Consider the following 15674-nt stretch of genomic DNA (forward strand, 5'->3'; position numbering starts at 1 on the left):
AATCAGCAGAAGTAGTAGGGAAGTTAGCAGTTAGTGCTATTGCAATCTTGGGTGCAGATTTGCTAACTAACCCAACACCAATCAGAGACCCCGAAGCGGAACACATGTCTCACACTCCCGCAAATGACAGCAGTGTCGGCACTAAAAATATTACAGGGAAGGTAACAGATATACGCTATCCAACAGATATACGCTATCCAACAGATAGAGCAAACTTCACAGTTGATTAAACTGATCCCAATGTGAAGAGGACAATACTTAGAGTTTGCGCAGAAAAATGCTAGGAGCAAAGGGCTGTTTTAAAGCTATGATGCTTTATTTGACTCATTCACAAGATTGAATGAAACTAACTTATTGTAAAACATTGTAGCCTAATTAACCGAAAGTGTGTAAATGTATGTAAAATTTATATATGTATATATAGTTTTGACAGAAGATAGATTAGCAAATGGCAGGGGCAATGGCACTTATACGCGATATTGAAGGATGAATAAATTTGATTATGATGAGGGGCCACACCTCCTCTCTTGCGGTTGGACCACCACCATTTGCACAATGCCACTGAGAAGAACCTTATTGTTTTCCCTCTTTCTCATTTCCTTGAATTATTTTGCCTGCCAGTTTTGCGGGTGCTAATATTTATCAGTTATGTAAATCAAGAAATAAACACAGTAAGCTAAGATAGAAATCACATGGACAATCTAGGCAGACTAAACATTTCCTAAAAAGTGTATAATCATTAGATTACATCCATTTTAGCATACACCCAGTTACCTGTTTTTGTGTTTTAAATGTAAAAAATCTACAGTAAATTCACTTCTATTATAATATTGCCTGATTTACCTTCCTGCTTATTAGCTGTTTCCTGCACATCAACTCTGAGAAAATACGTGAAAAATATGAAGACGGTATACTTATTTACACAAAGCGCATTCATACATTCAATTGCCACATTGTGCTTTCCCATCATGATAAACCCCATTATATTATGAAGCTTGTCTTTATAATGGCCACATCACTGGCAGCATGAAATAACAGTTGTAAAATGGGATTCTACCAGACGTGATAATGAACATGAGTCTTCCTTCTGCAGGATCTTTTACCCTCACTCTGTCTCAGTCTCAGTCAGTCAGTCTCTCTCTCTCTCTCTCTCTCTCTCTAAGTCTTTCAATGGAAAAATCAAAATCTTGATGACAAGAAATGGAGAAAAGGGAACAGACTAATTTTAATTGTTCTCCTCCTTTTCTCTTTCTTCACTGAAAGCTAAGCAGTCCAACAAATAGTGTGGGAGCCCATCAGCCCGTCAAGGATAATGACACAAAAAGTCAATTACAGAGAAAAGTAGTCGTGATAACAATCGAGTAACAGCGCTCTTGCCACTCAGGGAATTAGGAAAATATTTAAAACTCATTAACACTTTAAATCTGAATGAAGTTGATTGAACTTAATGAATGAGTCCTGTCTGGAAAGTAAAATGTGGATAAGGCCTGTTTGCTTTAGAATTCTCCCCAGAAATATAATTGGCTGCTGGTCTTTCAACCAATAGCTTTATTAATATTCTACTAATAACAGCCTATATTTGGGCAACATGGATTCACATGTGCAAATACATAACAATTTAAACAACTAACATTTTTCCTTATGTGTTATCTGTGTATAATCAAACGAAATCCACAATCATATTCAGAAGGGACAAAATATGTATTAATTTCAAACTCAAAGTGAAAAAAAAAACAGGTTAAGAGGCTTGCATTGTACCAAGAACTGATGTTAAAACTAAACTCTAGTAGCAATTTTTACAAAAGCAAGGTTAATAGAGAACACTGTGCCATAAAATGGAAGAAACCCCTTTCCTGAATGCATAATGTTTACAGGAGTAGTCAGGAAGTGGATGTGTTTAAAAACCTTTAAATCTTTGTGCTTAAGAATTTTTTAAAAATCTAACAAAAATTATGACAGATAACCCTGCTTTCCTATTACTCTTCAGTAATGTCAGTATTGTGAAAAAAGGGCAAAGTTTAAAAAAGCAGTAAGTGTTCATTTGTCATGATTTAATGGCCACTTGAAATTAAATAAAAAAAAAAAAGAACTGTCTACTGTAGGTGAGTTTTGGCAGCACTGAAGCATAAATGTAGTATACTTAGAAAAGATAAATGACTTTTTGTACTCTATTGACTGGGATATTAACTACGTGAGCATCTGATGTAGTTTTACTCTGATGCCAAACTCACATAGGCCACTTTGCATAAGAATGGTGCAGCACAGAAGTGCACCATTTTTATCAAGAAAAATACCACGGTCCCTATGCACCATTTTTTTTTTTCAAGAAATCTAATGCCCAAATGTAAAATAGTGTCAATGAAACATGGTGGATGGGGACAGCCAAATTTATAGCTGTAATTACAACACAGGTCAAAATGTGATGAGCCTAACAACCTATTAGTCTTTCTTTCTTTTAGTCTTTTGTCATCCATTACCATCATTACTGTAAAAAAAAAATAAGGAAAGAAATTATATGAACTACAGTTTACACAATCATGACATCTTTGTAGATTATGCTTTTAAATAAAGCTCATGGCATATAGAAAGTTTAATTGTGTGATTTCACTGGACTTCTATGGAGTTTACACTTGTGAATGTAAGCCTAATAATGAAATAATAATAATAATAATAATAATAATAATAATAAAACATTTTAAAAACACGTTAATTGTAATTTTAGATATGGTCAAGTATTCTTTACAGAAATGTTTACTGAACATTTTTGAAAGGAGTCTCAGGTGTTAGCACTTTGTATCTGTCATAGGTAAAGCTGTTCCTCAATGCAAAAGTCTTCAGAATGGAGGGCTTTGCTCGTTCTGGCTTCTGTTGCAGAAATGACTGTAAATAGCTGTTATAACGTGTGATAACAGGAGCTGACTTTACTGGCATTCCACAACATAAAATGTAAATTGAATGTAAATATGACATGTAGTTCTTCAATAAATACAAATTTGTCATTGTTGGCAAATTGTTGTTATGTAAAAGGAATAAAACATTTCAGGATTTGCAGGAAATTAACTTCAGGTTGGCAACATGATCACTGCATGCAGCACATTCATGAAGTAGCCTATTAAACAATATTTTACAAAAGTGATAATCAACTTTGCATTAATAAAACTGATATGAAGTATGATATATACCTTTTGTTGTTTCATGAATGTGCTGTTAGTTAAAACAAATGAATAACAATATAAGGAGAAAATAATAACAGCAATAATATTGTTAAGCCATAATAATAATTTGGTTGTTCTCTTTTCTTACTTTCATATAAAGACAAAGTCACATAATGTCACCTCAAGAGCTTTGACATAAGCCTTTCATAATTTCTCAATCACTGATTTATCTAATGACTATGTATGTACCCTTTGAATAAAGAGTTACAAAACTTCCTTATAGCCATTTGAACATCAGACAGCAGTATTACTTTAAAGAAAAAAATCAACAGCAATAAAATCAACAATAACTATAGCTGCAAGCAGTAATTATGGGGCCAAGCACACCAGAGGCAAAGTAAGGAGACAAGCAACCATGATATGAGCATGGTTATAATTTTATGACAAAATGTTCAGAAGTAGGGCGCACGGTGGCTTAGTGGTTAGCCTCACACCTCCAGGGTCGGGAGTTCGATTCCCACCTTGGCCCTGTGTGTGAGGAGTTTGCATGTTCTCCCTGTGCTGCGGGGGTTTCCTCCGGGTACTCCGGTTTCCTCCCCAGTCCAAAGACATGCATGGTAGGCTGATTGGCATGTCCGTAGTGTGTGAGTGTTTGTGTGTGATTGTGTGCCCTGCGATGGATTGGCACCCTGTCCAGGGTGTACCCTGCCTTGTGCCTGATGCTCCCTGGGATAGGCTCCAGGTTTCCCCGTGACTCTGAAAAGGATAAAGCAGTATAGATGGTGGATGGATGGATGGATGTTCAGAAGTCATAAGCAAAATGTGCTTTTTTAATATCTTGTGAACACTAGGTGGCACTGTTCCAAAACTGTGCAGGTACTCTCATATCATGATGACTATTACATAAACTAAGTTTGGTCTGAACATGCTAAAGTGTTACTGAGATACAGCATCACATCCATTTTAACATGCTCGCTGTCAAATTCATTTGTGCGTCATTCGAAAACAGTTTGACTAATCAACTTGTGTTCCATAATTTCTTGACAGTCTGGAGATGAGCTGATTTGATTTTGGTGAAAATCGGACGAAAGGTCTAGGAGGAGTTTGAAAAAGTAGGTTTATTAGAAAATTCAAAATGGTGCACAGCCGACCATGGCATAATTGGTATCATTGTTCTCGGCTAGTTTAGTCTGAATACGCTAACGCATTACAGAGATATAGCCTCATGTTCTTTTCGGCATGATTGCCATCGATTTCGTCCGCACGTTATTTGAGAATGGTTTAGTTTATCAAAAAGCTTTTGATAATTCTTTGCCAGCATGGTCTCACGATGTTCTGAGCCAATTTTGGTCAAAAGAGCAACGGTCTAGGAGGAGTTTGAAAAAGTAGGTTTTCAAAGCATTTCAAAGTGGTGCACAGGAAGTTCAGCCGACCATAGCATAATTGGTATCACTGTTCTCGGCATGACCCAAGGTATCTATCAAGTCCAATACTGTGACAATAGGCAAAAGTTATTAGCAGTTTAAAAAATTTCATTGTATCTTCTGATATTCGCTGTCCCAAACCTTTTTGAGAACCTTCAACGAATTGAGCCGAAGACATTTAACGAGTTTCCATTTTGGCATGCTCGCCTTCAAATTTGTTCGTGTGTTATTCAAGAACGGTTTGGTCCATCAAAAAGCTTTTAATAACTTTTTGCCAGTATGGTCTCAAGATGATCTGAGCCAATTTTGGTCAAAATTGTAGGAATCAGAGGAAGATCTATGGGCTGTCATAGACTCAAGAGTGGAAGAAGAACAAGAAAATTAACAGATACAATAAGTAAAGAGAAACAATAGATAGGGAAACATGGCATCAAGCGCACAATAATGCAATAAGCCACAAGAAGCCATGGTTTACAGTGATTTTGAAACAGATAAGGGACATTAGGCACAACACGGAAAGAGTGCCTAAAACCCCCTAAGCTGTTCTAAAATCACTGTAAACCATGGCTTCTTGGGTCTTATTACAGTTATTAAATAGTTACTATTTATACACGGCAAGGTTTCATAAAATAAACATATAGCAAAAAAAATGCAATCATTTGCAAGATGTAGTGGAAAGCATGCTTAAAGATTGGGGTGATTATTAACATTTATCTGGACATCGCCATTAATTGTGCAGTTGTTGAAGTAGTGTTCAATTATGTTAGCACTCTTCTTTTCTGGTACAGGAGTGTTTGACTTTACTTGTGCTGTACCAGAAGCAAGGGTATTGTTCCAGCATTTTCTCTTGTTGTAATTTGGGCATCAGTAATGCTGCAGGGATGATTCACATTTATGACCTGTCACTGACACGATTTCTCTTACCTGTAGGCCAGCATCAGAGAGTTTTTGTACAGTGGTGTTTCACAATCAGTGGTTGGTGTAGATTGTCTCGGTGCCAGCTGCTTTACAAATCCGTGCCAACATGGAGCCAAGGAAGTTCACCCCCATGGGCTCTCTAGTATACCTATCATTAAAAGAAAGAAAAAAATTGTTCCAAACATGTTGCAGTTACATTGTAATCACACATGTACTGTATTCACCATCAGCAACTATAATGCTCACTTCCCATAGGTCAGGTCTAGAGCCAGGACCTCAGTTTGACGTCTCATCTGAAAGACAGTACTATTTTTACAGGGGTATTAGGACCCACACAGACCACATGGTGAGCACCCCCTGCTGGCCCTGCTAGCACTTCTAACACATACAGCAGTAACCTTGGTTTTACCCAGGAGGTCTCCCATCCAGGTACTGGCCAGACTCAATCTAGCTTAACTTCAGTGGAAAACCAAGTGAGAGCTGCAGGGTGATAGGGCTCTGGCTTCTTGACTTTTCCAGCTCTTCAATTTCTCTCTCAATGATATCAGCACGTCTCCTTCCTTTGTTTATCTTCCTCCTCTTTCCTGTCCATCTCTTTCAACCACTCATCCACACTTAGCCCACCCAGTGAAACAAAATTCACAACAAAATCTGACATTTTGTAACAATTTATTTGCTGCAGTAATACTGATGTAATGAGGTCGCAGGTTTGTGTTTAAAGAGTAATTTATAATGGCTTCGAATACAGCCCAGCCAGTTATATTAAACTATTCGAACTATTCATTTTATAATAGGATAGATGCAACAGAAGCTTAGCAGCTAAGCATAAAACACTTCAACTTAAATAGGGACACTAATCAAGGGAAAACACCAAACAGGTGAGCATGATCAAGAGGGCATATAACAGTGGTCCCCCAAAAAGAGTATCCTTGTCAAGATAAAACAATACATGTCAGTCAGTGTGTCAGTGAGGTCGTATTCATTGAAACCTCTGGTACTGGATTTGTAATGAACATCCAATACTCCCATAAATTTGTCTAATTATGTTGAATTTTTTCTATGGCCTGAGATGTTTACACAGTATGTCATGTAATATATGATTACCTAATATATATGCCAATAAATACTAAAGGATGAAGAGGGTGTGATAGACAAGAAGAAGAAAAAATAATATGGAGAAAATTTGTAATAGACAGGATAAGAGAAGACACAGATGTAACAATGAACGGGAAAAGGTGGTAGTGGGGTGGGAGTAGGGGGAATCAATGAAAGCCTTGTACTTGGTGTAATGGCTTTTTCTGTCGTTGTGCAGACTGAACAAGTGAATAACCTTTCTGTAGTTCTGCACTGATACACCCTGATATGCTCACCGCATCAATACACTGGTTTTTTTATTACTCTCTTACCATGGGGCCAAATTCATTGCTCACATACTAAGACACAATAATAATAATAATAATAATAATAATAATAATAATAATAATAATAATAATAATAATAATAATAATAATAATAATAATAATAATAATAAGATGCACGGTGGCTTAGTGGTTAGCATGTTCGCCTCACACCTCCAGGGTTGGGGTTTGATTCCCGCCAGGGGCCATGTGTGTGCGGAGTTTGCATGTTCTCCGCGTGCTGCGGGGGTTTCCTCCGGGTACTCCGGTTTCCTCAACCAGTCCAAAGACATGCATGGTAGGATGATTGGCGTGTCTAAAGTGTCCATAGTGTATGAATGGGAGTGTGTATGTGATTGTGCCCTGCGATGGACTGGCACCCTATCCAGGGTGTACCCCGCCTTGTGCCCAATGCTTCCTGGGATAGGCTCCAGGTTCCCCCGTGACCCTGAAAAGGAGTAAGCGGTTGAAGATGGATGGATGGATGGATAATAATAACAACAACAAGTGACTAATTTCATCAGGATTGGTGTAATATGTTCTCTCTTGCATGTACCTGTTAGAACTCCAGACTGCAGCAGTCTGTCCAAACTATAGCCTTTCAATTAGCTTCTTTGGCAACACAAATTGTGAGCTATAATAATCAATGAAAAAGCATGCATCTTATATCATTACTTCTTAGTAAACTTCATGCAAACTGACAGGCCTGGTAGGAATAAGTAAGTAAAAAGGAAATTATTTAAAAATGATTAAAAGTAATACTGATTAAGACCAGAACTAGAGTCCTGTACTACAAGTCCCAACCTAAGCTCTCATTTTCTTTGTGTGGCCTTTTTAGTGTTACTAAAAAGACATACTCAAACACATTAAGCATATAAATGCTGCTCTAATGACATTTTTGAATACTAATTTTATATAGTTACATTGAAAAATGTAATATTCTATTAAAAGTAAAGTGTTTACAAAAGGCTGATGTTTTTGTTTTGTTTTTTTTCCAAAGAATATGCTAGCCTAAGTTCACAAATTCTTTTTTGTAGATGATGATAAAGCATTATATTTGTCTATTGGCATGCTACCAGACCCTTTCTGCTGAAAAAGCAGGGGTAATGTATGCATGGCTTCAGAGCATTCGCTCACTGCTCCATTTGGAATCTGTCTGAAGCTGCATAATGAAGTGCTTTTCTCGAAGGCACCAAAGAAGTACAGCTGAGGTGAGAAAACAGTGATGCTTTTTCATCTAGCATCTGCTGCTGGCAATGCCCTCTCCAGCCCCCCGAGAGCCACTAACAGCACTACTAACAATTGAATAATCACTGTGTACACTCATTTGTTAAATTAAACATGCCATGGGCTGTATTCTAATGCTGCTGTCTACTGTAGTTATGCTAGAACAGATAAAGAGGAAGCACTCATTTTATGTAGAATTGGGAACTGAAGTTCCCATTTCGACATAGGCAAGCATTCCAGTAAGTATGAATAAGCATAGAATATTTCTGATTTTCCCTTTCAGTGTATAATAAGATATTAATCTCAATAATAATAACATGCATATAAATAACATTTATAACAGCCTCATAATCTGACCTGTGTGGCCCTTGGGACAGGAGTTTTTCAGTTGTGTCAAGACCACTTTTTTGCATAATAAACTGAAAGTAGCCTAATATTGCATGAGCAAGTGTGCAATTGGCATGAAGCTGTAGGCATGAAGCTACAGACTGAGTGCTGTAGGCAGTCACAGTCATGCTGAAATTCAGTACAAGAGCATGATTAAGAGTGGGATATTGCTTTTATACAACAGTCATATAAACAAGAAACTAATATCGAGTAACTCACATCTCAGACACAGTACGGCCAAATATTTTGTTTATTTTATATTTGGGAAAATAGTTCCCAAAGAAGCTGCAGCTGGATAGGGCATTGCACGTTGCCATCCAATGCACCGACTGTTTACTAAGTTTACAAATTAATTAATTGTTCCCATGTTTTAGTTAACTGACTCTTCTTTAAAGAAAACCCGTCCATGATTTTATGGATATGCTGGCCAAGCAGTCATCTGCTATGGTTATGGCTTACTCTTAGATGGAATAATAATCAACATGCTGTATAAAATTCAGTCCTCAAGATAAGTATTCCAATTAAGTGATAAGCATTCCAAACTCTAACTTAGATACCATCTCCTCTTATCGTCTCCATGCCCAGCAAAAAAAAAGAAGAAAAATTGGTCTCTACACGTATACAAATTCATATCTATATATACTATATGGCCAAAAGTATGTGGACACCTGACCCATATGTGTTCCTTCCCCAAACTGTTGCCAAAAGGTTGAAAGCACACAATTGTACACGATGCCGTTGTATGATTTGGCATTATGATTTCCCTTCAGTGAAACCAAGTGGCCTAAACCTGTTCCATTTGCACCCCAACATTTTTTCCTCCTGTTTCTGATCAACTATTAACTGTATGACTAATTACAAACTCTAAAGTATGCATTAGCCATCTACTTGGCAGATATACCAGGATGGGTGGAATTAAACAACTGTCTGGCAAAGAGGTAAATTTAGAGTTTTAAATATCATTAAAATACTCCCTCTTCTTAAATGCTGTGTTTTGGACAATTATAAACTTATACAATCTACATAAATCTTGAGTGTGATATTGGTAGCTCTTCTGAACAACTTGATTTTAGATTTGGAGCTGGCTGTAGCTTCCACAATATGTTACAAAAGAAACTCTACCTTGGGCAGAAAGCTTCCTGACATCTGCTTTGTGGATCTGTTCCATTTCCCCAAATCGCACACCATTGATTTTAATTAGCAGGGTTCACAAACCCCATTTGTTGCCCTGTTTACAGATCACTGGAATACAGAAATATCCATTTATATTTCCTAAGTTTAATTATACTTTTCAGGCTTCATGTGAGACGGAAATAAAATGTCAACATTTAAGGCTGTAAATCCTGTAACCATAGATTTTCAGCATATGAGAATGCCTTCAAAGTTAAAAATAATATTTGAATTTCAAAGGGTATTTTTAGATAGCGTTTTATCAGTCACTGTGATAGTGACTTTATTGCAATGCTGAAAAATATCTGACAGCACATTTGTGACTGAAATGCAGCTTAGTATTAACCCACCTTATACATTTGTAGGGTTGTACAGACAAACTTAGAGTGCTTAAAGTTAAAAATTCACACAGGGATCAAGAATTTAACACAGCAAAATGTGACATCGTCAATACAGTCAAACTTATCTTGTATTTCCTGTTATAAGATAGAAGCCAAATATAGCATTATTAAAATTATTTCTTGACATTTTTACTCATTTCAAACATGAAATAATATTAAAAAGACTTAGATCATTTTTCTAATTTCATTTCAGGAAAGAAGCAAAATTATCTGCCAATAGAAATTAGTAAAAGCATGTAAAAACAGGCTGTAGAGTCTTGTATTTGCTTTATACTAATATTTAATAAGAAATATTAGATTATTTTGCCCATATTCAAGATTCATTTGCTAAGATACTGTGAAAACACCAAGTACAGCATAACCTGTCACCCAACCAACTTTCAAACAGAACCTAAATCACACCACATTGTACATATTATCATTTATCAATTTATTTAATATATTTTTAATACATTCTAATTTAAACTTTAAATTGAAAGTGGAGTAAGCACATTTTTTTTAATCAAAAGCTATGTAATATACTGCAAAAGTCATGGCATAGAATGCTAAAAACATGCTAAACATTTTAGGCAGATTTTTATTGCTAAACACATTAGGCAGCTCTGATCTGCCCCAAATTCACATCACACGTGTCTTTTACAGCTTACAATCATGATAGCGTGCTTTATTTTTAGCAAACAAGCTAATGACCAGATGTACAGCTGGTGAGACAAGGGGATGGAAACAGCTGATGTTGGACCAGCAGTAATTACAACACAGCTTAATAAATATTGTGAGAAAAAGTGTGAGAGTGAACAAATAACTTGTTGGCCTATTTTCCTGTTGTGCATGAATAGCACTACTACAAGCTACAAGCACCTTTCTATAAAATAATAGGTTGCGTAACCATCAGATCTGTGACGATTATAATTTTAAATAAAGTTCATAGCAGAACGTGTTATAGTGTCATTTTAGTAGATTTCTATGGAGCTTGAAGAGTGAAAAGTAAATACAGATAGAGGTGTATGCAGGTGTGGATTGAAATGCTTGTTATGACAGAAGCATAACTGCCACATCTGATGCTACAATAAGCTTCAGAATCAGGTCCAGAATAGAATGACCTTTAGGCCGCATACCCTACTGCTATGCTGTGTTATTTTCTCTTGAAGTGTAACATTATGAACATGCGACTTCACAGATACAGTCAATAGTCAGTCCGAATGATTTTAAATACATTTACCACTGTACAACAAAACAATTGGTTGTGTAGAACTATTTTCTATGTTGCTGTATAATGATGGTAGGAAATCTTCATTATTTTGTTAAATTAAGACAAATTTGCAGTGATTACCATAATAATTGCAACAATATATTCGCAATATACTAGACATCTATTAGATATTTATTTTGTCTGTTTCATTACTTGTTATTTTCTCATTTATATTGTCTATCACTGTATTAGTCTGCTTTATGGGGGCCACGGTGGCTTAATGGTTAGCACGTTTGCCTCACACCTCCAGCGCTGGGGGTTTTAATCCATTTCTAAATTGTCCGTCCTGTATGATTGAGCCCAGTGATGGGTTGTCCACCCTTTCCCCCACCTTGTGTGCCCTGAGTTCCCTGGTATAGGCTCCAGGCTCCCCTGCAACCCTGTGTAAGTATGTGTGTGTACATATATATACATATATATATATACACACACACAGTATCTCACAAAAGTGAGTACACCCCTCACATTTTTGTAAATATTTGATTATATCTTTTCATGTAACAACACTGAAGAAATGACACTTTGCTACAATGTAAAGTAGTGAGTATATAGCTTGTATAACAGTGTAAATTTGCTGTCCCCTCAAAATAACTCAACACACAACCATTACTGTCTAAACCGCTGGACCAGGCCACCTTTATCCATTGCTCCATGGTCCAGTTCGGATGCTCACGTGTGTCGACAGGTGCTCTCAGGGGTGGACAGGCTTGAATCTGAATCCTATTCAAATTTAATAACAATGGATCGTTCTGTTATTGCAGCACTTTCCTATATATCAGACAAATGATAAATCTGCTACAGATTTAGCATCATTTGTCTATTTACTGAATATAGCTTTGATTATAGTCTGTGATATTTCTTATTAATTAATTCAATTATCTTCGCTAATAAAGCTGTTAGACACTACAACCCCTGGCAAAAATTATAGATTAACATTTTTTACATAGCAAATAAACAAATTACAGATATGGCACAAAACAATTTTTGTTTAATAGCTGAACATTCTGGCTTCATGAAACATACCTCAAACAAATTAAATTAAATTGTTTTATTTAATGGCTTTTTTCCAGATCAAGTAGAGGAAAAAAATATGGAATCATAAAAAATTAAAAAAATATTTTTTTTTAATCACAATTAGTACTTTGTTGCTCCTCCTCAGGCTTTTATGACTGCTCTGTGGCAAGATGCATTATCATCCTCAAAATGACTTCATCACCAAATCTATTTTCTATCAATGGAATAAGAAAAGTGTCCAAAATTTTAATGAATACCTCGTTCAATGTGCAATGACTGTTGAGTTCTTCCCTGTTCCTTTACCTGACATGCAACCCCATACCATAATTGAGTGGGGAAATTTTATTGTTTTCTTCAGGCAGTCATCTTTATATGTTTCATTAGAACGGCACCAGACAAAACTTCCAGCACCATCTCCTTGGCCAACGCAGATTCATGATTGATCACTGAGTAGCACTTTCATCCAAACATCCACACTCCATGATTGCTTCTCTTTAGCCCACTGTAACCTTGTTTTCTTCTGTTTAGGAGTAAGTGCTGGATCTCGTTTGGCTTTAATATACATAAATCCCATTTCATTCGGCCGATTTCTTACAGTTCTGTCACAAATATTGACTCTTGTTTTTCATTTGTTTTATTTTGCATTTTCTAATTTCAAGGCATACTGCTTTGAGTTTTCTATCCTGACATTTGTGGTCTTCCTTGGTCTACCTGTATGTTTTCCGTTTATAACCTTCCCATTTTGTTTATACTTGCACCACATTTTAGACACAGCTGACTGGGAACCACCAACATTTTTTGCCACATTCCATGTTGGATTTCTTTCTTGAAGGAGTTTTTACTGTATAATCCTTTCCACTGTTTCAATTGACAACTCTCGTTGGGCCCATGTTTCCTTTCAAAACGTCCAAGGTTAAGGTCTGTAAGCACTTTTTAATCTTTGTAAAAACTCTCTTTTAACTGCAGAAAATTTGCATTTTTGGACTTGTGCTGGTATTTGTTTTAGGAATGCAAATTACAAGGTGATTCCATAATTTTTTCCTCTACTTGATCTGGAAAAAAATCTCCCACTAATTAAAACTATTTAATTGAATTTGTTTGAGGTATGTTTCATGAAGCCAGAACATTCAGCTATTAAACAAAAATTGTTTTGTGTCATATCTGTAATTTGTTTATTTTCTATGAATTAAAAAAGCCAGGTGAACATCCTCCAAGTGTGGCGATTCCATAATTTTTGCCAGGGGTTGTATTACAGAAATATCATATACATCATATTTGCAGTCACATATTTTGAACACATATTTAAAGGCATCAGGGTGGTGCAGCAGATAGTACTGCTGCCTGACTGCTCCAGAGTCCTTGATTCCATCCTGAGCTTGGTTTAGTGTCTGTGCCAATTTTCACATGCACTCTCTGTGTCCCTGTGGGTTTCTTCTGAATTCTCTGGTTTCTTCACACATCCATAAAACATGCCAGGTGACTCTAAATTACCCCTTTTGTGAATAAGTGTATTTTCCTGCCTTGTTAAAGATCCACTGTGACCCTGACTAGGGAAAATCGCTTATTGAGGACTAATAAATAAAGCACTGGCTATAGCAACAATCTGCTCTAAACCCTACTGTTCATTGATAATAGTCACATCATGGTATTTCTTGCAAAAGAAAAGGTTGAGGGAGAGCAGCTGTGTTTGACAGACAGATGATGTTCTCGTCACTAGTATGAATACAACTTCAGCACTTTTTACACCTGTCCTCTAATGCCAGTAAGATAAATTGATTTATAACATTCAAACTGCTGTCTCCATCTCCTCTTACATAACATTTTACTTTAATATGTATACTTTATTTAATACTTTTTAAAAATACTTTTCTCATGCAGTTTTTCTGTATTAAGCATAATGATCTGGACTTCTCCAATCATTTATATTTCATAGATATGTTCACAAGGTGTGCATGGTGAAAATAAGTAGCTTAATTTCAATAATTTTTTATTGCTTAACACGCAAAGTGACCTAAGAGGCTCCAGTTAAACACAGTGCAGCAGTTTCAGTTGCTTTTATTTTTTTCTGAATTTACAAACCTACAAAGTACACAGTAAAGTCCCTAGTGTTGAATTATCACCCAGAGTGTTCATTTGAGTCCAATGGACTTATATAAACATTGTAGGGTGTAAGTTCAACACTGTGGGTATTAAATCAACACTGGCAATTTTGCTGTGTACTAACAAATTTGCTAACGTCTAACTTTTTAGAATTTTTATCTATATTAGCAACAAAATATTTGTATATTGAAAGTGTGGAATGGTCTGTTATATTATATTTGTCATCTTCACCTTCTGCTCTTCATTATCTGTGTTATTTTTCACATAATAGTGATGAGATTTCTGGGTTTTTTTTCAGCGAGTCAGTTAATTTGGCTCAGCTTACCAATAAGAACCAACTTTAACCTCAGCATTGCCAGACTTCATTCTTCCCTTTCCCTCTCTGCAACAGACACTTGTCCATGTGCTTTCAAATCAAGGCTTGATTACTGCAATACTGTAATTTGCAGACTCCCGGTCCAATATCTGAACCAATTTCAGTATGTGCAGAACTCAGCTTCTAGGGCCCTTACCCACACCAGACCATGGGAAAACATCATCCCCACATGTCAAAAGGTACACTGGCTCCCTGTTCAATTCTGAATACAGTACAAAATACTTCTTGAAGTCTTCAAGTCCCTGCATGGTCTGGCTCCTGCCTACCTATCTAGCCTCCTTACTCCATACTCACCTTCATGCACTCTCAGATCTTCAGACACTCATTTGCTCACTGTCACTTGCTCACAGCTCTGTACCATAGGAGATGGGGCTTTTAGTGTCAGTGCCACAAAACTGTGTAACTCTCATTCTTTGCATCTCCATGCTTGCAACTGCCTTTCCAGTTTTAAAACATAGCTTAAAAAAAAAAAAAAAAAAAAAAAAAAAAATCAGCACCTTTTTCACCTTGATTCTTCTTTTAGCTTCATTATTGTTGCTTGTATCCCCCTATTTAAATTGTATTACTATTACTATAATTACATGGTTTTTATTTTAAGATGCATCTGTAAAGTGTCCTTAGATACCATGAAAGACACATATTTGAAAAGTTATTATTATTGTTGTTGTTGTTGTTAATAATAATAATAATAATAATAATAATAATAGTTGTAGTAGTAGTAATAGTAGTATGTATGTATGTATGTATGTATGTGTGTGTGTATGTGTGTATATATATATATATATATATATATATATATATATATATATATATATATATATATATATATGTATATATATCTCATGTTAATCCTATG

This window comes from Ictalurus furcatus, chromosome 4, assembly GCF_023375685.1.
Source record: "Ictalurus furcatus strain D&B chromosome 4, Billie_1.0, whole genome shotgun sequence".
In the NCBI taxonomy this organism is placed as follows: Eukaryota; Metazoa; Chordata; class Actinopteri; order Siluriformes; family Ictaluridae; genus Ictalurus; species Ictalurus furcatus.